Source organism: Triticum aestivum, chromosome 1D (genome assembly GCF_018294505.1).
Source record: "Triticum aestivum cultivar Chinese Spring chromosome 1D, IWGSC CS RefSeq v2.1, whole genome shotgun sequence".
Lineage (NCBI taxonomy): Eukaryota > Viridiplantae > Streptophyta > Magnoliopsida > Poales > Poaceae > Triticum > Triticum aestivum.
This window is the reverse complement of record NC_057796.1, coordinates 317,934,453-317,957,192: the sequence shown is the minus strand read 5'-3', so window position 1 is coordinate 317,957,192 and position 22,740 is coordinate 317,934,453. Positions and strand designations below refer to the sequence as shown.

The 22,740-nt window shown below is 44.6% G+C and overlaps 1 long non-coding RNA gene and 2 other non-coding genes across 3 annotated transcripts; all 3 read right to left on the bottom strand.

Moving 5' to 3' along the window:
- Nucleotides 1-6,256: 6,256 nt before the first annotated feature.
- TRNAK-CUU (transfer RNA lysine (anticodon CUU)) lies at nt 6,257-6,332 on the bottom strand. Its single transcript has one exon. It is a non-coding gene; the product is annotated as a tRNA-Lys (tRNA).
- A 575-nt stretch (nt 6,333-6,907) lies between these two features.
- Nucleotides 6,908-8,743, bottom strand: LOC123181737 (uncharacterized). The gene is made up of 2 exons (XR_006491873.1): nt 8,401-8,743; nt 6,908-8,310 (listed from the first exon to the last, which is right to left on the bottom strand). It is a non-coding gene; the product is annotated as an uncharacterized lncRNA (long non-coding RNA).
- Nucleotides 7,998-8,070, bottom strand: TRNAK-CUU (transfer RNA lysine (anticodon CUU)). The gene has a single exon. It is a non-coding gene; the product is annotated as a tRNA-Lys (tRNA).
- Nucleotides 8,744-22,740: the final 13,997 nt, after the last annotated feature.

Genomic DNA, 22,740 nt, shown 5'->3' with positions numbered 1-22,740 from the left:
CGGAGCCGGACAAACCTTGTTGTAGACTTGTAGTAGACAACCGAGCAGTCATCATGCTAAGGACCCAAAGGACCAACACAACAGAGCAGCAACCATCCCCGATGAAGAGATTTGTAGATCAGAAAGATCAAACCTGTAACCACACGAACGAAGACGAACAAAAACTGGATCCAAATAGATCCACCAAAGACCAGCATCGACTGAATCCCGTGAGATCCGACGGAGACACACTCCACACATCCTTCGACTGACGCTATTCGCACCATCAGGGTAGAGATAGGACGTGAGAGACATTATTTCTATTGAGCAACATCACCACCGCCACACAGCCTCAATTAAGACATTGAACTTAACAAAAACAAAAACGGGGTCTTGCTTTCTGCTAAAGCAACAATGCGTAGTTGACTTTCCTTCCCTTTTGAATATATAGCACCAACACTAACGTTAGTTGATTAATTAGTGAACGTAAGATATCAAGACCTAATTTTAAGTCATTTTATAATTACTAACATCGGTCGTTGTACGCCTGCAAGAAATGAGCCTTCTTTGTGTTGTGGTCTCTTATGCTTACCATCATTTATTTTGATTATTTTTTGCCTCAAAAGGAACCATTTTTTTCTTCAAAAAGAGGGAATATCTCTCGGCCTGTGCATCGAGTCATGCACACAACCTTTTTCAAAAGGAACGAATAACTTTCAGATGAAGAAATATTTGTATGGACTCATCATTCTTTTTTTGTGAAAAGTCCTTCCGTCTACTAATAATATATAACAATTGTAGAAAGATTTTTAAGAGTAACTAAAATTATAACCAGGTCCACGGACCACCTCGCGAAGACTACAAATACTGGAACAAGCCGAAGGTATGCCGCCATCATCGCCCCTACCTCATCAGAGACGGTAAAATCTTGTTGTAATTGACAACTGGGAGTCATCGTGCTAAGGCCCAACGTGCGAATACATTAGTGCAGCAACTGTCGGCGACGAAAAAAGCGCATAACGGAAGGACTATACCTACAAATACACCAACGACCACGAGTGCCAGCCGAATCCAAACGGACCTGCCAGAGACAAAGCTCACCAGATCCAAGCGGATCCGCTGGAGGCCAACGCTGACTAGACCCAATCATATCAGCCGGAAACACACATCCACGCGTCCCTCGCCAGTGCTAGGCACATGAGGACTAATGATTTCAATGAGTTTATTTTAAGACCTTAGACCAATTTTCATATTCTCTATGGCTAATGAGAAATGATTCGTGACCCCACAAACAACTTTTCTAGTTGGTGTCCTCATCAAGCTCATAGTTTTTACTTTCATAGGTATTTTGGTGAATCCAAGAATCACATTTAGTACAAGACAATCATACTATGAATAGGGGTGCAAGAAAATACTTTGGTTTGAATTCCAATAATAGATCCTAATACAAAGTTATCCAAAATCCACTTCCAAGCCATGTACGGATTTCTCTAATTAAGCCTCCGTACCTCCAAAGATTTTCTTCCGGTACTACCGAGCCACTTAGGTTTATTCATGCTAAGAGATAACCCAGACTCAACTGTTCAGAACCATCGTTATTTTTGTTTCAGAGCTGTCGATCCCTATATTCCACTTTGACAAAACGTCTTGTTTTGTTCGACATTCCAAGCATCACATTTAATCGAAACTTCTGAATCATCCCAGTTTGCTTTTCTCTGATCATAGTATAAATTTGATAAATACGCTTATTCGTCTTGAGCTTTCGAGTGGCCACATAGCTCTTCTATGCAAATTTCTTAAGTCTTGCGATGATCTTTTTGTAGGCCACTGCTTCTCTCTGCTGATATCCTTACTCTTAGCGACGTAGATGGTTTGGCCATGAAGGGTTTGTAGTAAGTGGCAAATTTTCCCTTAGTTGAAAACCAGGGTATCAATTCGTGGAGTCTTGGTTTGTAGCCAATGATCAGTACCTACACACTAAGACATTTCACTTGGTCCCCAACACTCCTATTAAGGGTGTCAACCTTACTAGTCTTGTTAGTTACAAATATTAATGTATTTTGTGGTTGGAAGTGATGATTACAAGTAAGTAATAAAATGGTTTAGATTGTAAACAATAAGAAAATAGTTGATCAAGGTTGAATTTATGAGGAATAATGGACCGAGTTTGATAATTTCACTAGTGACATCTCTTATAAAACATAACATAGGTGTGGTGAATAATTACTGTTGCATATCGATTAAATTGAAGTTTTTATGATTGATCATATCAGTCATGATTTCACATAGACACTGCGAATTTATATCCACATACCGTTATCCATATGCATCTATGGCTAATACTCCACTAGAAACCACTATCCAACATGCATATCAAAGTATTAAATAAAAATAGAGCATTGCATTAAGCAAGGCGGCATAATGTTGATAGTATATTATATTTACCTCCAGATCATCACTGAGACAACTATCGGACTGTCTTTTTATCCATAGTGGCGATAACACAATACAAGCCTTTTTTTTTCTCTTTTTGTCACGAAGAGAATATTTGTCTATAAATCACTATCCAACATGCATATCTAACTTGCAAGGTTAAACTGAACTAACATACACAACTCCCTCTCATAGATCATTCATCTAAACATGGCCGGTGCAAAGACTAATAGATTGGGAAGCATATTTGTCTATAAATCATGCAATAAAGAACTCACATTAGTCCAAAATAAATCATATATAAACCTGATAATAAGATGGCAATTCATCACACCGCAAAAAATACACCATTAATCACATCAGATGATCACAATCATGTTAGGAAGCTCATGTGATCATTGTATTGATAACAAGGGATAGAGGACGCCATCTAGCTAATATTATGGACCCATAGTCCATGGAAGACTACTCACACATGAACATGGTGGAAACAAGGGCGATGAAGATGATTCCAACGATGAATTCCTCCTCCGGGAGACTACCAAAAAGGCCTCCAGATTGGATCAATGCGGAATAGGAGGTGGCGGCGGCGTAAAACAATCCTTGATAACTACTCCCTCCGTCACGAAATGCTTGTCATGAAAATGGATAAAAGGAGATATATCTAGACGTATTTTAGTTTTAGATACATCCTTTTTATCCATTTTAATGACAAGTATTTTTGAACGGAGGGAGTATTTTTAGGGTTTCGGGAGAATATAAAGGCAGGGGGACCGAGAGGCGGCATGGGAGGTGCCCTAGGGGCCTCACGTGGCTCCACCTTGTGTCCCAAAAGAAGGTCACGTGGGGGGAGACCTTGTCGCCTCCCTGGCCCCCTCTAGTGCCCCTGGCTTCGTCTTGGTGTAAAACCTCCAAAAAATAATTTTTCTATTCCTAAAGCGGTGTTTTTAAAAAAGTCTAAAAAACATGAAAAAACAGCAATGTGCACTGGGCACTCAATTAATAGGTTCGACCAATAAGATGATATAGAATAGTGCTAAAACTATGCCAACATGATATAAGAGTAGTATGAACATATCAAAAAATTATAGATGCGTTTGAGACATATCATGCTCTACCGAGCTATATGTCTCATCGATAATTCCAGCCATTATGTCTTAGTAGAAAAGGTGCCACCTTTTTGTGTTTGGAACCACCGCGAATTCTCCATCGTCACTTTCGAGCAATGTATTTCTTCATGTTTGTGAACAATGCTCCGTCTGCTCAAATATATTAGACCCAGTTCCATAGTTCCGCTAGAGTCCTACTGGTGCTTCCAAGCCTATGTTACATTTGAGTAATGATCAGGTTTTGGATCTCCTCTATATATTCGGTACCATACCCATTCGAGTTGGAAACCATCCACATCCATCATTCCACTCCTTGCCAACCACTCTAAGCCACTGATACGTCTCCGTCGTATCTACTTTTCCTAATGCTTTTGCTCTTGTTTTGGACTCTAATTTGCATGATTTGAATGAAACAAACCCGGACGCTATTTTCAGTAGAACTACCATGGTGTTGTTTTTGTGTAGAAATTAAAGTTCTTGAAATGGAACGAAACTTTTTGGAGAATTTTTATATAATAAAAGAAAAATATTGGAGCCAAGAATCACCGGAGGGCCCCCCTGGGTGAGCACAACCCACAAGGGCGCGCCTAGGTGGGTTGTGCCCACCTGGTGGCCCCGCAGACCCTATCTCCGACGCTATAAAATCCTATTTTCGGAGAGAAAAATCGGGGAGAAAGAATTATCGCGTTTCACGAGACGGAGCCGCCCCTGCCTCCTGTTCTTCATCGGGAGACCAGATCTGGAGCCCATTTGGGGCTCCGGAGAGGGGAATCTTCGATCTTCATCATCACCAACCCTTCTTCATCGCCAATTCCATGATGCTCCCCATTGGGAGTGAGTAATTCCTTCGTAGGCTCGCTGGTCGGTGAGGAGTTGGATGAGATTCATCATGTAATCGAGTTAGTTTTGTTAGGGCTTGATCCCTAGTATCCACTATGTTCTGAGATTGATATTGTTATGACTTTGCCATGCTTAATGCTTATCACTTTGGGCCCGGGTGCCATGATTTTAGATCTGAACCGTTTATGTTTTCACCATTATATCTATGTTCTAGATCCGATCTTGCAAGTCATATTCACCTATTACGTGTTATGATCCGTAAACTCCGGTGTGACAGTAATCGGGATACTTTCTGATGATGACCGTAGTTTAAGGAGTTCATGCATTCACTATGTGTTAATGCTTTGTTCCAGTTCTCTATTAAAAAAAGGCCTTAATATCCCTTAGTTTTCTTATGGACCCCGCTGCCACGGGAGGGTAGGACAAAAGATGTCATGCAAGTTCTTTCCATAAGCACGTATTACTATTTACGGAAGTATTATTTGGTCGGCTTAGCATTCTCGAAAATTTCAATGGTTGCTTGGATGTCATCATAGAGGAAACATGTAGGTATTTGTCACGATGTGTTGTGCTCAACACATGTGGTTGAGCCTATTAGTTCTTTCATTTCTATTTGTGTATTAATTGTAACGTACACGTATTTAGCTAGTAACAATAAAATGTCACCTACAGTACAATATTGAACACCCAAAATGGCATCAGAATGAAGTAGTAATATTATGTAAATTAAATCCTTCAAACTTACTTGTCGTACGCATGGAGAGCTAATGAGAATTGAGAAGTAGATAAACTCCACAACAGATAAGGTTCCAAGTAAGTTCTAGATTTTCACATGGCAAGCGCTGCCTGCTATCCTTGTTGGTAGGGATATACTTATTGATTGTCACACTAAGGTCTCTCCTGAATATCCAGTCTATTGACGGGTGCTGAAGATGTGTGCCATATGTTGTTCGCTTGCAGTCGTACATAGGAGATTTGGAGTGCTCTTGGTTTCAGGAGGTTATTGCTGGGTTCAAGATATGGGCAGATCAGGCCACTGATAGGGCAGCTTGGACTACGAGAATCACTCCATATGTTATTCTAGCAGAATTGCTAACACAATCAACAAAGCAGTCGCCAGTGATAGGGGCAGCTGTGACTAAGAGAATCTGTTGTAGTGGCTGTTTGGTATATTTGGCGGCAGAGAAGAGAAACTGTCCAGAATCCCAGAAGTATAAACACAATCACATCAAATTTTGCAAAGTGTACTGTCCACTCCAGAGTAATGAGGTGGTTGTTAAATGGGAGAAACCTCCAGCAAGGTTTATATATTAAATTTGGATGCTACATTTTTGTAAAATGACTCTGGAGCGGCTGCTACCGTCCTTGGGAACAGTCGTGGTTAGGCTCTTGCAAGAGCATCTTGGTTTTAAACAATCTTTTGGACGCGACAACAACGGAGACCACAACGATTCAGAAAGGTTTAGATCTTGTGGAAAGCCTTGGATCCTCACCAATTATTATTGGATCTGGTTCTTTAGAAGTAATTCAAGCTTGCAATGGAGTGATGGAGACCTGGAGCCCATACACTGCTATCTTAGCAAATTGTTTCCGGAAGGCCTCCAGGATTGGTGCAATCACCTTGTTCACTGTCCAAGGGAAGTACCATCTTTTCCTTGCGGCGCCGTATCGTGCCATTTACATCCCTACTCAACTTGTACTGGACATGAACTGAACCAAACCATGGTACAAGCTTGGATTCTTCGAAAGGAAGCGAGGTCAAGGTAAAACCTTGGGCAAGCCTTAGCAGATACTCCCTCCGTTCCTAAATATAAGTGAAATGATTGTAGTTATCCAAAGAAGGGAAACTAAATAACTCAACTATTCCTTGGGCAAGCCTTAGCAGATACTCTCTCCGTTCCTAAATATAAGTGGGGCTCGAACCCACGACCACAAGGTTAAGAGCCTTGCGCTCTACCAACTGAGCTAGACGGGCTTTGCATGTCATTTCCACGTTTACAGTATAGACCTAAGTAACTAAAGCAAAATGGAACAGCCACCACTAACAAAAATACTACCTCCGTCCGGATTTAGTAGGCCCTCTCTCATTTTGGGCTAAAATTTGACCAACAAATTTAACTAATAAAATGTAAACTATATATCATTTTTTATTGAATGGTCACAGGGGGGAGAGGATCCCCATCTGAATATATTGCTCAAAAAGCGGCCAAAGCCAAGAGTCACCCCTTAAGCTTTGGCTGATCCAGTTTATAAGGGAAACCGGATCAAAAAGCTAAACAAGTTGACCCCGTTTACGAGGGAAACTGGGCCGAAAACCATACAGGTAACAAGGTTACATAAGATGAGAAAAAAGTGCCACCCAGGAGAGGGCATGACCTAGCTAGCAGGCAGAAAGACCAACACCACGAGAGACACAAGTATATATCATAAAAATTATACCTTCAAAAAGCTCTTTCAAATACAAATCCAATCCAATAGTGTACTTTTTGTAGCATAGAATCTATATTTTGTTAGTCATATGAATGATGAAAGTTTGGCTCCAAATATTTATTTTTCTCGAATATGCACGAATGTGCACATTATATATTAAAGAAGAAAGGCAAGGAATGCCTCCACCATAAGTTTACATATACCTCGTTACAACACTACTTCTCACTACTCGGACCTAATAAACCCGGACGGAGGTAGTACTCCCAAGGCATGGTAATGGTGCATGCAACAGAACCTACATGAATCGTAGTCACTAAAATGTAAAGTCGTTACATGAACATCGGCAAGCATGAAGAGATTTTAATTGAAACATGAGCTGAACTAAAGGATGGCACGGGAATATCATACAAAATCTCTCCATCTCCAGTCAGGTAGCTCCTGAGAACGTTGACCATAGCTGCACATAGTGTGACCAATAGGGAGGTTTGCTCTGGAAAGGAGCTTCGTTTCTGTGAGAGACTTCATGCTGAAATGATAGTAGTTTTTTTTTTCAGAGAAGGGAAAGAAAATAAGTAACTCAAACCCGAAGATGGAAAAAAAATGAAAATCGCCCACCGTGGGGCTCGAAACCCACGACGCCACAAGGGCCTTGCGCTCTACCAACTGAGCTAGACGGGCCTGACATGGTGATACTACGTTCGAAGTTTATACAGAGAGTAACTACAGCAGAACGGAGCAGTTAAATCTTAGAAATGCAGTACTAACAAAAAAGAAACTTTCCAGGCATGGCAATGGTTCATGCAACGGAAATTATATGAAGGGCAGTCATAAAATGTAAAGTCGGTTCTGCATCCTTCCAGGCTTCCAGCAACTTGCAGAGCGCCAAAGTTACACGAACATCCGCAAGCATGAAGAGATTTTGTTCAAACACGACCTCACATCTTTCGAACCTTAGTTCGAACACAAACATCAGCAACTAAACGATGGTACGGACAGTGAGCTCACATGGCTCGAACCTGCTTTGACCACGGGCATCGGTAGCCCGTAGCACACAAGATCTCTCGATCTCGGGTCAGGTAGCTCCTGACCTCGTTCACCATGGTTGACATGGCGGGATGAGCAGTGATGTTTGCTCTGTAAAGGAGCTTCGTTTCTGTCAGAAACTTCAGGCTGAATGATGGTAGTTTTCCCAAAAAGAAAAGGAATCGCCCACCGTGGGGCTCGAACCCACGACCACAAGGTTAAGAGCCTTGCGCTCTACCAACTGAGCTAGACGGGCTTGATGCAGAGGCATTTCAGTTCATCCACTTACTCAGATGCGGCAATCCCTGCCTTGCTCGAATCGCCATCCATGAAAATCATACCTCGGATTCACGAGATCTCTGCGGGGATGCGGACTTTCTGCTGCGGATCCATCGGGCATGGTGGTTGGATGGTTCCTCCATGTCTGGCACTGGCAGTTGCCGCCCAGATCGGGTTGGATGGATCCTCCATGACGATGCCAAGCAAGCTCCGATTCCTGTCCAGAAAAGAGTAGATCAGGGCCGGAAAGCTGCAGCAGAGACTCAGATTTGACTTGATTCGATGTCGCAGCTAACAAATCGCTTACTTCGTACTCCCCACGCCAAGATTTTGCCTGTCCGCGGCCGCACGGCTCCAAGTCTTGCCAATGGGGTGCCGCGGAAGCGAGAGGATTCTTTGCCAATTGCCGGAGAGACTGGGAGGGACAGAGCACGAGGCTCGAGCCCACGCTTGCACTACTGGACAAGCCCTAGGGGAGTAGCACCCGCGCTGCCGGCGGGTCTATTTCGATCGTGGAGGGGAGGCACACGACGGTGCTACACGTGGAACAGGAGGAACGCCCAAAGCCAAAGGAGTGCGATGCGAACCATGCTTATCCTATCCTAGCTTGACACGGCACGTCGTGCCGTCGTGATGTTCTTTTTTTTTTCTTTTTTTTTTTCGCAAAGGTTGAGGATTGGTTACTTCTGCGTGCTCGTGCGGGACTCTCTCTGAAGCAGGCGAGCTGCTCCGCGAGGAACTGGGCCAGAGGCAGGGGCAGCCCATGTCCGCCTATGATGTGGACGTGAAACCACTCTGGGTCTTGATTAATCTTATATATATTTTGACTCCTCAACAAAAGAAAAGATTAATCTCATTTTGACATGTTTGGGTGTAAATTATATATGGAAAACGCCATCCTTCGGTCGGCTAATGCACGCACAACGTCCGCCGCCTGCATAGCCGTCAGATTGAACTTGATTGAGCGCTCGTGCCGGCCACAAGACACGTGCAACCACTTTTTTTTTCCAACAAGTGTATTGTTTCAGAAGGTTTTTGCAACAGGGGACTTGTCTCGAAAGGTTTATGCAGCCGAGCTCTTGTTTTAGAAAGAAGAAAAAATGATTGGACGATGAATATTTTTTCTTATGCAACGTGTGTCTTATTTCAGAAACATAGCCTTGGTTGCAGAAAGCGCCGGAGGAGCGCCCGGCATTAGATCGTACGAGACCAAGCATTGCAACACGATGCGTGTTTCAGAAACATAGTTTCAGTTGCAGAAATCGCCAGAGGAGTGCTCGGCATGAGAGCTCGTCGTCATCGTGTTGGAGTAGAGGCAGTTGCTCTGGTTGTTGGGTGGGAGGAGGCGCGACAACTCCGGCTGCCGGCGACGCTCCATGGCTGAGGCGCTCAGGCCATGGCGGGGCAGCGGTGCTGCCTCGGTGGACCTTTGCAACATGGCCCTTGTTGCACAACCCTTTGAGCGCAACAAGCTAGCCATTGCAAAGGTCCTCAGTTGGCCGGGGCGATAGATCAGACAGTTGTTTCGGGCAGAGGTCGATCTAATCGGTTTATCACCCGGCGGACACGTAGCACTGCCCTAAATTATATGGCTTTGGAGGTATGACGACATCTAATCTAAATGGATTTGGGGTGGAAACTATAATTTCATGAAAGAAAAGTATTAAAAAGAGGGAAGATGTGGGTTGGCCCATTCCGGGCCGAGAGTGAGAGGGGAGAGGAGATGGGCGGTGCTATTGGTACATAAAGGTCTTACGTACTTTTTACGCACAAGACTCATGAACGGGCGGTCAACAAAGATTATGTTGGTTGTTGCAAATCTAAAAATTAACTAGTACGTAGAGTTTTAGTAGGAATTTTACATAGAAGTAAACATGCCCGTGCGTTGCAATGGAAGAGTAAATATTTTTTATCCGAGCCACTGTTTTCATTTTGACTCAGTTTTGGTTCGGACTCATAATATTGATGGAGTGCACATATGGCCAGACTCATATAGTAACCGGTCGGCGCCGTTTGACACTTAAGGGGGTCGCATCAATAAATTAAATCTTTTTTGGGGAGGAATATAAATTAAATCTATTTAAGAAAGTCTATATGTGTCACCATCACATGCAACGGATAAAACACAAATTAAGATCGTATGTATCGGTTCCAATATTGACGTTCATGAATATCACAAAAATTGTTTGCATATTTATAAAATATCTTCATGTACTTTTGATGTTCATGAATTTAATAAGTGCATGTATATGCTATAAAAATTATTTATGTATTCACTATAAAAAAGAATAGTGTAGTAAGTACGCGTGTGGATTTAAAAAAATGTTTGTAGGGTCTTTGATCATGATACATGTACAAAGAGAGAAGCTGGTGGAAGTACAACATGCCTACAGATTGTAATTTATTCATTGTAATCATTTCCCTCACTCGCTCCTTGCCAAGTAGTATAGAGCAATGCGTGCGGCATGTTTATTTGCAATATGAATCGACGTCGGTATGAAGGAATGACGGATCATGCACCATTGATTTTGGTTGCACCCTAAATAGCATTTTTAATACTTAATGGATAAAAATAACATCAAATTCAGATTCTACACATTTTTTAATCAAATTTCATATATAACATGTTAAAAGTGGAGTTAGGGTTTAAAAGATATGATTATTTTAAAAAAAATATTTATTCTAGATGGACTGCGGGTTGACTGACGCAAATATTAGGGGCTTTTATGTAAAATTTCAGAAAATGGTTTGTTGTGACATAAGTTGGACTATGGGTTGATTGGTATAAACATCATGGGGTTTTATGTAAAACGGAAAAAATGATTTGTCCTGGCTTAGAGATGGACTGCTGGTAGATTTCAACAAACTTCAGGACCGTTTTGGAAAAGGAACGACGAACAAAAGCGATGCGTGCTTTATTATTATTAGATAGAGACTAGCATTTTCGGCCCGAGGAGGCCCAATCCAAAATTCCCGATTGCTATTTGATTTTTCTATTTTGCAAGAAATTAAGTATGGTTTTAATAAGTAGTATTATTAAATTACTACCGAAAAGTGAGCATGTGCTGGTAAGAGTGCATGTTTGAGTCAGTTTCAGTACGACATGTTAAGTCCACCAAAATTTAACAACCGACCCGATAGCTCTCGTGTAAACTCTTTTTAGGGTTTCCCTGCCTCTCGCCGACGCTGCCGTCGATCTACCTCGTCTCCTCTAGTCCTTGGTCCATGGAGGTGCGGTGCATCCCGGCACCAGCGTGAGGGCTTTGATTTTAGATGCTTTTTTGAGTTTTGTTAGGGTCTGTATCATGCTCAAGAAGAAGATGCAGCGACGACTTCTTGAAGATGGAATAAGGTTCTCCACGCCTAGCCCCTGTCCTGGTAATGCATCAAGCATTGTCGGAGGGCGCGTGGACGTGTGTCTTCGACTGATCTCGTGGGATCTGGTCAGCATTTGTCATCGATGGATCCGCCTGGATCCGATCTTTGTTCGTCTACGTCTGTGTTTCTGTAGGTTGCATCCTTCCGATCTATGCTTCTCTTCATCGACAACGGTTGTTGTTCTATTGTGCTGGTCCTATGGGGTCTTAGCACGACGAATTCCCAACTGCCTACTACAACAATGTTTGCCCGGCTCCGAAGAGGGAGGAGCGATGATGACAGTGCCCCAATGTGTGTAGTCGTCGCTAGGTGGTCTACGGACCTGGATGCAAATTTTACTTCTAGTGTTCTTTGTACTACCTTGACAATGATGAATAGATCAGAAGTTTTCTCGCAAAAAAAGTCCACCAAAAATTCATGTATGTGTCTGTATACTAGTTTGAATTACATCAAGCTTAGCAGGTCCCCAAAAACTTAATCCCTTAAAAATATTCGTTTGTCAGTTCATCCAACCGTTTCCAAACTCATCACAACATCTTAGTGCAATACTTAAAAATTCAAGTACACAATTCAAATACATATCATATTTAATATTCTCAAACATAACCATGCAAATTAAAACACAATAGATGGTCCAAATGAACTAAGAATCCAAATAAACATGATAGAAAGGTACAAGAATTGTTGGAGAACGTTGCATGGGAAACAAAAATTTTCCTACGCTCACCAAGATCCAATCTAGGAGATGACCATCTACGAGAGGAGAGATTGGATCTACATACGCTTGTAGATCGCTAAGCGGAAGCGTTAAGAAACACGGTTGATGTAGTCGAACGTCTTTGTGATCCAATCACGATCTGTCCCATGAACTCCGATCTAGTGCCGAACGGACGACACCTCCGCGTTCAACACACGTACGGCTTGATGACGCTTTCACCTCCTCGAGCCAGCGAGCGATGGTGAAGTAGTAGCTTGAGTGCTCCGGCAGCACGACGGCGTGGTGGCGGTGGTGGCGGAGAAATCTCAACAGAGCTTTGCTAAGCACTACGGAGTAGAAGATGACTATGAGGAAGAGGAGGAGCAGTGCCGTGGCACGTATAGATGCATATAGGTGCGGCTTCCCTCTCTCCCCTCCTCTATATATAGGGGGAAGGGTGGAGGAAGGGGCACCCCTATATCCAATCTAGGGGGTGGCGGCCAAGGCAGATGGGGGCGCCCCCCTAGGGAAACCCTAGGGTGGCTTCCCCCCAAGCCAGGTGGCGGGAACCCTAGATGGGACGCCCCACCTCTCCTGGTTACGTGAGATGGGGTGAGAGGGGCGCTCAGCCCCTTAGTGGGCTGGTTTGCCCCCTCCCCATGGCCCATGAGGCCCCCAACACTTCCCGGGACCCCCCGAAACTCCTTTCGGTCATGCTGGTCATCACCCAGTACACCCAGAACACTTCCGGACTCCAATACCCTTCGTCCAATATATCAATCTTCATCTCCGGACCATTCCGGAGTTCCTCGTCATGTCCGGGATCTCATCCAGGACTCCGAACAACCTTCAGTAACCACCATAATGACTCAACTATACTTATATCGTCACCAAATGTTAAGTGTGTAGACCCTGCGGGTTCGAGAACTATGCAGACATGATCGAGACACCTCTACGGTCAATAACCAATAGCGGGACCTGGATGCCCATAATGGTTCCTACATATTCTACGAAGATCTTATCGGTCGAACCTCGATGTCAAGGATTCAGCTAATCCCGTATGTAGTTCCGTTTGTCTATCGGTATGTTACTTGCCCATGATTCGATCGTCGGTATCTCCATACCTAGTTCAATCTCGTTACCGGCAAGTCTCTTTACTCGTTTTGTAATACAAGATCCCGTGACTAACTCATTGGTCACATTGCTTGCAAAGCTTATTGTGATGTTGTATTACCAAGTGGGCCCTGAGATACCTCTCCGTCATACGGAGTGACAAATCCCAGTCTTGATCCATGCCAACTCAACAGACACCCTCAGAGATACCTGTAGATCACCTTGATAGTCACCCAGTTACGTTGCCACGTTTGGTAGACACAAGGTACTCCTCCGGTGTTAGTGAGTTGCATGATCTCATGGTCATATGAACATATACATGACATGCAGAAAACAATAGCAATAAATTTGACACGATCATATGCTACGTTCATAGTTTGGGTCTTGTCCATCACATCATTCTCCTAATGATGTGATCCCGTTATCAAATGACAACTCATGTCTATGACTAGGAAACCATAGCCATCTGTGATCAACGAGCTAGTCCGGTAGAGGCTCACTAGGGACATGTTGTTGTCTATGTACCCACACATGTATTTGAGTTTCCAATCAATACAGTTCTAGCCTGGATAATAAACGGTTATCATGAATAGGGAAATATGATAATAACCAATTTATTAGTGCCTCTAGGGCATATTTCCAACAGTCTCCCACTTGCACTAGAGTCAATAATCTAGTTCACATCGCCATGTCATTAACACTCATAGTTCACATCGCGATGTGACTAACACCCAAAGAGTTTACTAGAGTCAATATCTAGTTCACATCACCATGTGATTAACACTCAATGAGTTTGGGGTTTGATCATGTTATGCTTGTGAGAGAGGTTTTAGTCAACGGGTCTGGAACATTCAGATACGCATGTACTTCCCAGATCTCTATGTCATATTGTAGATGCTTCTACCACGCTCCATTTGGAGCTATTCCAAATGGTTGCTCCACTATCCGTATCCGGATTGCTACTCAGAGTCATCCGGATAGGTGTTAAAGCTTGCATCGACATAACCCTTTATGTCGAACTCTTTATCACCTCCATAACCGAGAAACATTTCCTTATTCCTCCAAGGATAATTTTGACCGCTATCCAGTGATCCACTCCTGGATCACTCTTGTACCCCCCTGCCAGACACATGGTAAGGCACACATCAGGTGCGGTACACTGCATGGCATACCGTATAGAGCCTATGGCTAAGGCATAGGGGACGACCTTCGTCCTTTCTCTTTCTTCTGCCGTGGTCGAGCTTTGAGTCTTACTCAACTTCACACCTTACAACTCAGGCAAGAACTCCTTCTTTCACTGATCCATTTTGAACTCCTTCAAAATAATGTCAAGGTATGTGCTCTATGAAAGTCTTATCAGGCGTCTTAATCTATCTCTATAGATCTTATTGCCCGATATGGAAGTAGCTTTACCCAGGTCTTCCTTTGAAAAACTCCTTTTAAACAACCCTTTATGCTTTCCAGAAATTCTACATCATTTCCGATCAACCATATTTCATCCACATATACTTATCAAAAATGTTGTAATGCTCTCACTCACTTTCTTGTAACAAGTTTCTTGCAAACCTTGTATAAACCCAAAATCTTTGATCACCTCATCAAAGCATATGTTCCAACTCTGAGATGCTTACTCCAGTCCATAGAAGGATCGCTGGAGCTTTCATACCTTTTAGCATCCTTAGGATCTACAAAACCTTCCGGTTGTATCACATACAGCCTTTCCTCATGGAAATCGTTAAGGAAACTCTGTTTTGACATCCATCTGCCAGATTTCGTAAATGAAAATGCAGCAACTGCTAACATAATTCCAACAGACTTTAGCATCGCTATGAGTGAGAAAGTCTCATCATAGTCAACTCCTTGAACTTGTCGGAAACTTCTTTGCGACAAGTCAAGCTTCATAAATGGTGACATTACCATCAACGTCTGTCTTCTTCTTAAAGATCCATTTATTCTCAATGGCTTGCCGATCATCGGGCAAGTCCACCAAAGTCCATACTTTGTTGTCATACATGGATCCTATCTCGGATTTCATGTCTCCTAGCCATTTGTTGGAATCCGGGCCCACCGTCGCTTCTCCATAGCTCGTAGGTTCACCATTGTCCAACAACATGACCTCTAAGACAGGGTTACCGTACCACTCAGAAGCTATACGTACCCTTGTCGACCTACGAGGTTCGACAGTAACTTGATCTGAAGCTTCATGATCATCATCATTAGCTTCCTCTTCAACTGATGTAGGTGCCACAGAAACATATTTCTGTGTTGCGCTACTCTCTGGTTGAAGTAAAGGTTCAACAGCCTCATCAAGTTCTGTCTTCCTCCCACTCAATTCTTTTGAGAGAAACTCTTTCTCGAGAAAGGACCCGTTCTTAGCGACAAACACTTTGCCCTTGGATCTGAGATAGAAGGTATACCCAACCATCTCTTTTGGGTACCCTATGAATACATACTTGTCTGCTTTGGGTTCGAGCTTATCAGGATGAAGCCTTTTCACATAAGTGTCGCAGCCCCAAACCTAAGAAACGACAACTTAGGTTTCTTGCCAAACCAAAGTTCATACGATGTCGTATCTACGGACTTAGATGGTGCCCTATTTAAAGTGAATGTAGTTGTCTCTAATGCATAACCCCAAAACGATATTGGCAGATCGGCAAGAGACATCATAGAACGCACCATATCCAATAAGGTACGATTATGACGTTCGGACACACCATTGCGCTGTGGTGTTCCAGGTGGCGTCAAGTGTGAAACAATTCCACATTGTCTTAAGTGATTGCCAAACTCATAACTCAAATATTCTCCCCCTCGATTGGATCATAGGAATTTAATCTTCTTGTTACGATGATTATCAACTTCACTCTGAAATTGCTTGAACTTTTCAAACGTTTCAGACTTATGCTTTATTAAGTAGACATACCCATATCTACTAAAATCATCGGTGAAGGTGAGAAAGTAACGATATCCACCGCGCGCGTCAACGCTCATCGGACCACACACATCAGTATGTATGATTTCCAACAAGTCATTTGTCCGTTCCATTGTACCAGAAAACGGGGTTTTAGTCATCTTGCCCATAAGGCATGGTTCACATGTGTCAAGTGATTCAAAATCAAGCGACTCCAAAAGTCCATTAGCATGGACTTTCTTCATGTGTTTTACACCAATATGACCTAAGCGGCAGTGCCACAAGAAAGTGGTATTATCATTATCAACTCTACATCTTTTGGCATCAATGTTATGAACATGTGTATCACTACGATCGAGATTCAATAAACCATTAATATTGGGTGCATGACCATAGAAGGTATTATTCATGTAAACAGAATAACCATTATTCTTCGACTTAAATGAACAACCGTATTGCAATAAACACGATCTAATCATGTTCATGCTCAACGCAGACACCAAATAACATTTATCTAGATTCAACACTAATCTCAAAGGTAGGGCGAGCGTGCGATGGTGATCACATCAAACCTTGGAAACACTTCCAACACACATCGTCACCTCGCCCTTAGCTAGTCTCTGTTTATTCCGCAGCTTTTGTTTCGAGTTACCAATATTAGCAACTAAACCGGTATCTAATACCCAGGTGTTACTAGGAGTACTAGTAAGGTACACATCAATAACACGTATATCTTGCCAGCCTTCTTATCTACCAAGCATTTGGGGCAGTTCCGCTACCAGTGACCGTTCCCCTTATAATAGAAGCACTTAGTCTCGGGTTTGGGTTCAACCTTGGGTTTCTTCACGGGAGCGGCAACTGGCTTGCCAGTCATGAAGTTTTCCTTCTTGCCCTTGCCCTTCTTGAAACCAGTGGTCTTATTAACCATCAACACTTGATGCTCCTTGATTTCTACCTCCGCGGCCTACCGCGAACAGCTCCGGGATCATCTCCATCCCTTGCATGTTATAGTTCATCATGAAGTTCTAATAGCTTGGTGATAGTGTCTAGAGAACTCTCTCAATCAATATCTTATCTGGAAGATTAACTCCCACTTGATTCAAGCGATTATAGCACCCAGACATTCTGAGCACATGCTCACTGGCTGAGCTATTCTCCTCCATCTTGTAGGCAAAGAACTTTTTAGAGGTTTCATACCTCTCAACACGGGCATGAGCCTGAAATACCCATTTCAATTCTTGGAACATCATATATATTCCATGGCGTTCAAAACGCCTTTGGAGCCGCGGTTCTAAGCCGTAAAGCATGGTGCACTAAACTATCAAGTAGTCATCAAAACGTATCTGCCAGATGTTCACAACATCCACAGATGACGCTAGAGGGGTTAGCACACCGAGCGGTGCATCAAGGACATAAGCCTTCTATGCAGCAATGAGGATAATCCTCAGACTACGGCCCTAGTCTGCATAATTGCTTACAATATCTTTCATCTTAGTCTTTCTCTAGGAACGTATTAAAACAATGAGCTACAGCGCGAGCTATTGATCTACAACATAAATTGTAAAGACAACTTAGACTATTGTTCATGGTAATGAGTTCAATTAATCATATTACCTAAGAACTCCCACTCAAATCAACATCCCTCCGGTCGTCCGAGTGTAACATGATCCACGAATGTCAACTTTGCGCGGATGCAAATGTTTAATGACTGCATTGCTGACCTTGGTCTCCGCGAGATAGATAGGATTGGTGCCAGATATACCTGGACCAATCATCAGGCATCCCCGACCCAGTCCATCCCGGATAGGGTCCTAGTCTCCCTGGAATGGGACCTCCGCTGCTCCCTAGCTTCCCTCGGGGCAATCACCCGGATTGGCTCCGACCACGTGCCCCTCCTTCTGTCCTCCGCCGACGAGCGGCCGCCGGCCCCCCCCCTCGATTCCGGTTTGAGACATTCTGGTTGTCCCAAACTGGTATTGTGGAGGCGGCCAGCGGTCCCTGGGTGGAGGCTCGTGCTCACCCCCATCCCCGCCCCCCTCGGCCATCGACTCGTGGCAATTCTGTGCCAAGCGTGGCCGGCAGTTCATGAAGGGATGGGGCGCCAACCTAGGGCGTGACCTCCGCGAACGCAAGAAGGCCCTGTTAACCGCCATCCAGGCCCTGGACCTGCGTGCCGACGCGACCGGCCTCTCTCCTGACGAGTGGATCTCCCGTTACGACTTGGAAGACCAACTCTCCGTTATCTACTCCGATGAGGAGGCCTACTGGCGTCTTCGTGGCGCCCAGAAATGGGTATTGAAGGGCGACGCGGACACGGCCTACTTTCAGGCCATTGCGAATGGCCGTCGTAGACGCAACACCATCCCTCTCCTCTGGGATGGACCGACTCTTCTGCAGCCCCCCTGTGACATCCGGGCCCATGTCGAAGGGTTCTATAGGTCCCTGTTCTCCGCCGCTCCTCGGAGCGGCCTTTCTCTGGCCCATGATTGTTGGACCGGCCTCCAGCTGGTTTCCGATGTGGAGAACGCGGCCCTTACGGCTCCCTTCTCTGAGGGCGAGGTCTGGGCTGCCATTAGAGGCATGAATCCTACCTTGGCTCTGGGGCCGGATGGCCTCCAGGTTAAATTCTTCCAGACCTTCTGGAACATGATTAAACCTGAGATCATGGCCATCTTCGACGAGTTCTATGTTGGGTCCATCGACTTCAGGCACCTCAACTATGGGATCATTTCGCTCATCCCCAAGGTGCCTGGAGCTTCCGACATCCGACAGTTTCGTCCGATCACGGTCATCAATGTGATTTTCCAGATTCTGGCAAAAGGGTTCGCCAATAGGGTGACCCTGCTTGCCGACCACATTACCCACCCCAACCAGTCCGCCTTCATTCAAGGGTGGTATATCCTGGATGGGGTGCTAGTTCTTCATGAAGTCCTCCATGAGGTCCGGTCTAAGCACCTCAGGGCGGTTTTCCTGAAGATCGATCTCCATAAGGCGTACGACACTGTTAGTTGGCCCTTCCTTCGGGAAGTTCTGCTCCAGAAAGGCTTTGACGACCAATGGATCACCATAGTGATGCAGATGGTTTCTTGCGGTCGCACTGCTATGAACATCAATGGAGAGATCGGCCCTTACTTCCCCACCCTCTGTGGGGTTAGACAAGGCTACCCCTTCTCCCCATTCTTGTTCAATATGGTGGTGGACGCGCTTGCCGCCATCTTGGATAAGGCTAAGGCTGCTGGCCATATCCGTGGGATCACCCCCCACCTGGCCGGCGGCTCCGGGATCTCCCTCCTCCAGTACGCCGATGACACCATCATCATGGTCAAAGGCTCGGACGCGGACATCTCTAACCTTAAGTTCCTTCTCCTCTGCTTCCAACAAATGTGATGGTGATGGGCTACCCTCTCGTGGAGTGCCTGAACATTGCCAACCGGCTCAACTGCCGCTTGGGCTCCTTCCCCACGACCTACTTGGGAACGCCCATTAGTGACTCTCAGCTAACCGTCGCTGACTTGCGTCCGACCATGGCCAAGTTGCAAACGCGCATAGAGCCATGGCACGGTAGTGAAGGTAATATGCCTCTAGTAGACTAGCTCGTTAATTAAAGATGGTTAAGTTTCCTAGCCATAGACATGTGTTGTCATTTGATGAACGGGATCACATCATTAGAGAATGATGTGATGGACAAGACCCATCCGTTAGCTTAGCATAATGATCGTTTAGTTTATTGCTATTGCTTTCTTCATGACTTATACATGTTCCTATGACTATGAGATTATGCAACTCCCGAATACCGGAGGAACACTTAGTGTGCTATCAAACGTCACAACGTAACTGGGTGATTATAAATATGCTCTACAGGTGTCTCCGATGGTGTTTGTTGAGTTGGCATAGATCGATATTAAGATTTGTCACTCCGATTGTCGGAGAGGTATCTCTGGGCCCTCTCGGTAATGCACATCACTATAAGCCTGGCAAGCAATGTGACTAATGAGTTAGTTACGGGATGATGCATTACGGAACGAGTAAAGAGACTTGCCAGTAACGAGATTGAACTACGTATGATGATACCGACGACCGAATCTCGGGCAAGTAACATACCGATGACAAAGGGAACAACGTATGTTGTTATGCGGTTTGACCGATAAAGATCTTCGTACAATATGTAGGAAACAATATGAGCATCCAGGTTCCGCTATTGGTTATTGACCGGAGATGAGTCTCGGTCATGTCTACATAGTTCTTGAACCCGTAGGGTCCGCACGCTTAACGTTCGATGACGATCGGTATTATGAGTTTATGTGTTTTGCTGTACCGAAGGTTGTTCGGAGTCCCAGATGTGATCACGGACATGATGAGGAGTCTCGAAATGGTCGAGACGTAAAGATTGATATATTGGACGATGTTATACGGACACCGGATGAGTTCCGGGGGTCACCGAATAAATATCGGAGTGCCGGGGGGTTATCGGAACCCCCGGGGGAACTAATGGGCCTCTATGGGCCTTAGTGGGAAGAGAGGAAGGGCCAAGAGGGGCTGGCCGCCCCTGGGTCCGAATTAGACTAGGGGAAGGGGGCGGCGCCCCCCTTCCCTTCCCTTCCCCCTCTTCCTTCCTTCCCCCTGGCTCTCTCTTGGTGGATTCCTACTAGGACTTGGAGTCCTAGTAGGATTCCCCTCTTGGGGGCGCTCCCTAGGGGCCGGCCGGCCTCCCCTTGCTCCTTTATATACGGGGGCAGGGGGCACCCTAGAACACACAAGTTGACAGTTGTCTTAGCCGTGTGTGGTGCCCCCCTCCACAGACTTCCACCTCGGTCATATCGTTGTAGTGCTTAGGCGAAGCCCTGCGTCGGTAACTTCATCATCACCGTCATCACGCCGTCGTGCTGACGAAACTCTCCCTCGGCCTCAGCTGGATCAAGAGTACGAGGGACGTCACCGAGCTGAACGTGTGCAGATCGCGGAGGTGCCGTGCGTTCGGTACTTGGATCGGTTGGATCGTGAAGACGTTCAACTACATCAACCGCGTTACTAAACGCTTCCGCTTTTGGTCTATGAGGGTATGTGGACACACTCTCCCCGCTCGTTGCTATGCATCACCTAGATGGATCTTGCGTGGGCGTATGATTTTTTTTGAAATTACTGCACTCCCCAACAGTGGCATCCGAGCCAGGTCTATGCGTAGATGTTATATGCACGAGTAGAACACAAAGAGTTGTGGGCGATAATAGTCATACTGCTTACCAGCATGTCATACTTTGATTCGGCGGTATAGTTGGATGAAGCAGCCCAGACCGACATTACATGACCGCGTTCATGAGACTGGTTCTACCGCCGTGCTTCGCACACAGGTGGCTAGTGGGTGTCTGTTTCTCCAACTTTAGTTGAATAGAGTGTGACTACGCCCGGTCCTTGTTGAAGGTTAAAGCAACAAACTTGATGAAAAATCGTTGTGGTTTTGATGCGTAGGTAAGAACAGTTCTTGCTAAGCCCGTAGTAGCCACGTAAAACTTGCAACAACAAAGTAGAGGACGTCTAACTTGTTTTTGCAGGGCATGTTGTGATGTGATATGGTCAAGACATGATTATATAAATTGTTGTATGAGATAATCATGTTTTGTAACAGTTATCGGCAACTGGCAGGAGCCATATGGTTGTCGCTTTATTGTATGAAATGCATTCGCCATGTAATTGCTTTACTTTATCACTAAGCGGTAGCGATAGTCGTAGAAGCAATAGTTGGCAAGACGACAACGATGCTTCGATGGAGATCAAGGTGTCAAGCCGGTGACGATGGTGATCATGACGGTGCTTTGGAGATGGAGATCAAAGGCACAAGATAATGATGGCCATATCATATCACTTATATTGGTTTCATGTGATGTTTATCCTTTATGCATCTTATTTTGCTTAGTACGGCGGTAGCATTATAAGATGATCTCTCACTAAATTTCAAGGTACAACTGTTCTCCCTGAGTATGCACCATTGCGACAGTTCGTCGTGTCGAGACACCACGTGATGATCGGGTGTGATAAGCTCTATGTTCACATACAACGGGTGCAGGCCAGTTTTGCACACGCGGAATACTCGGGTTAAACTTGCCAAGCCTAGCATATGCAGATATGGCCTCGGAACACTGGGGCCGAAAGGTCGAGCGTGAATCATATAGTAGATATGATCAACATAGTGATGTTCACCATTGAAAACTACTCCATCTCACGTGATGATCGGACATGGTTTAGTTGATATGGATCACGTGATCATTTAGATGACTAGAGGGATGTCTATCTAAGTGGGAGTTCTTAAGTAATATGATTAATTGAACTTAAATTTATCATGAACTTAGTCCTGATAGTATTTTCATATCTATGTTGTAGATCAATTGGTCGCGTATAGCTTCCCCGTTTTATTTATGATATGTTCCTAGAGAAAACTAAGTTGAAAGATGTTATTAGCAATGATGCGGACTAGCTCCGTGATCTGAGGATTATCCTCATTGCTGCACAGAAGTATTATGTCCTTGGTGCACCGCTAGGTGACAGACCTATTGCAG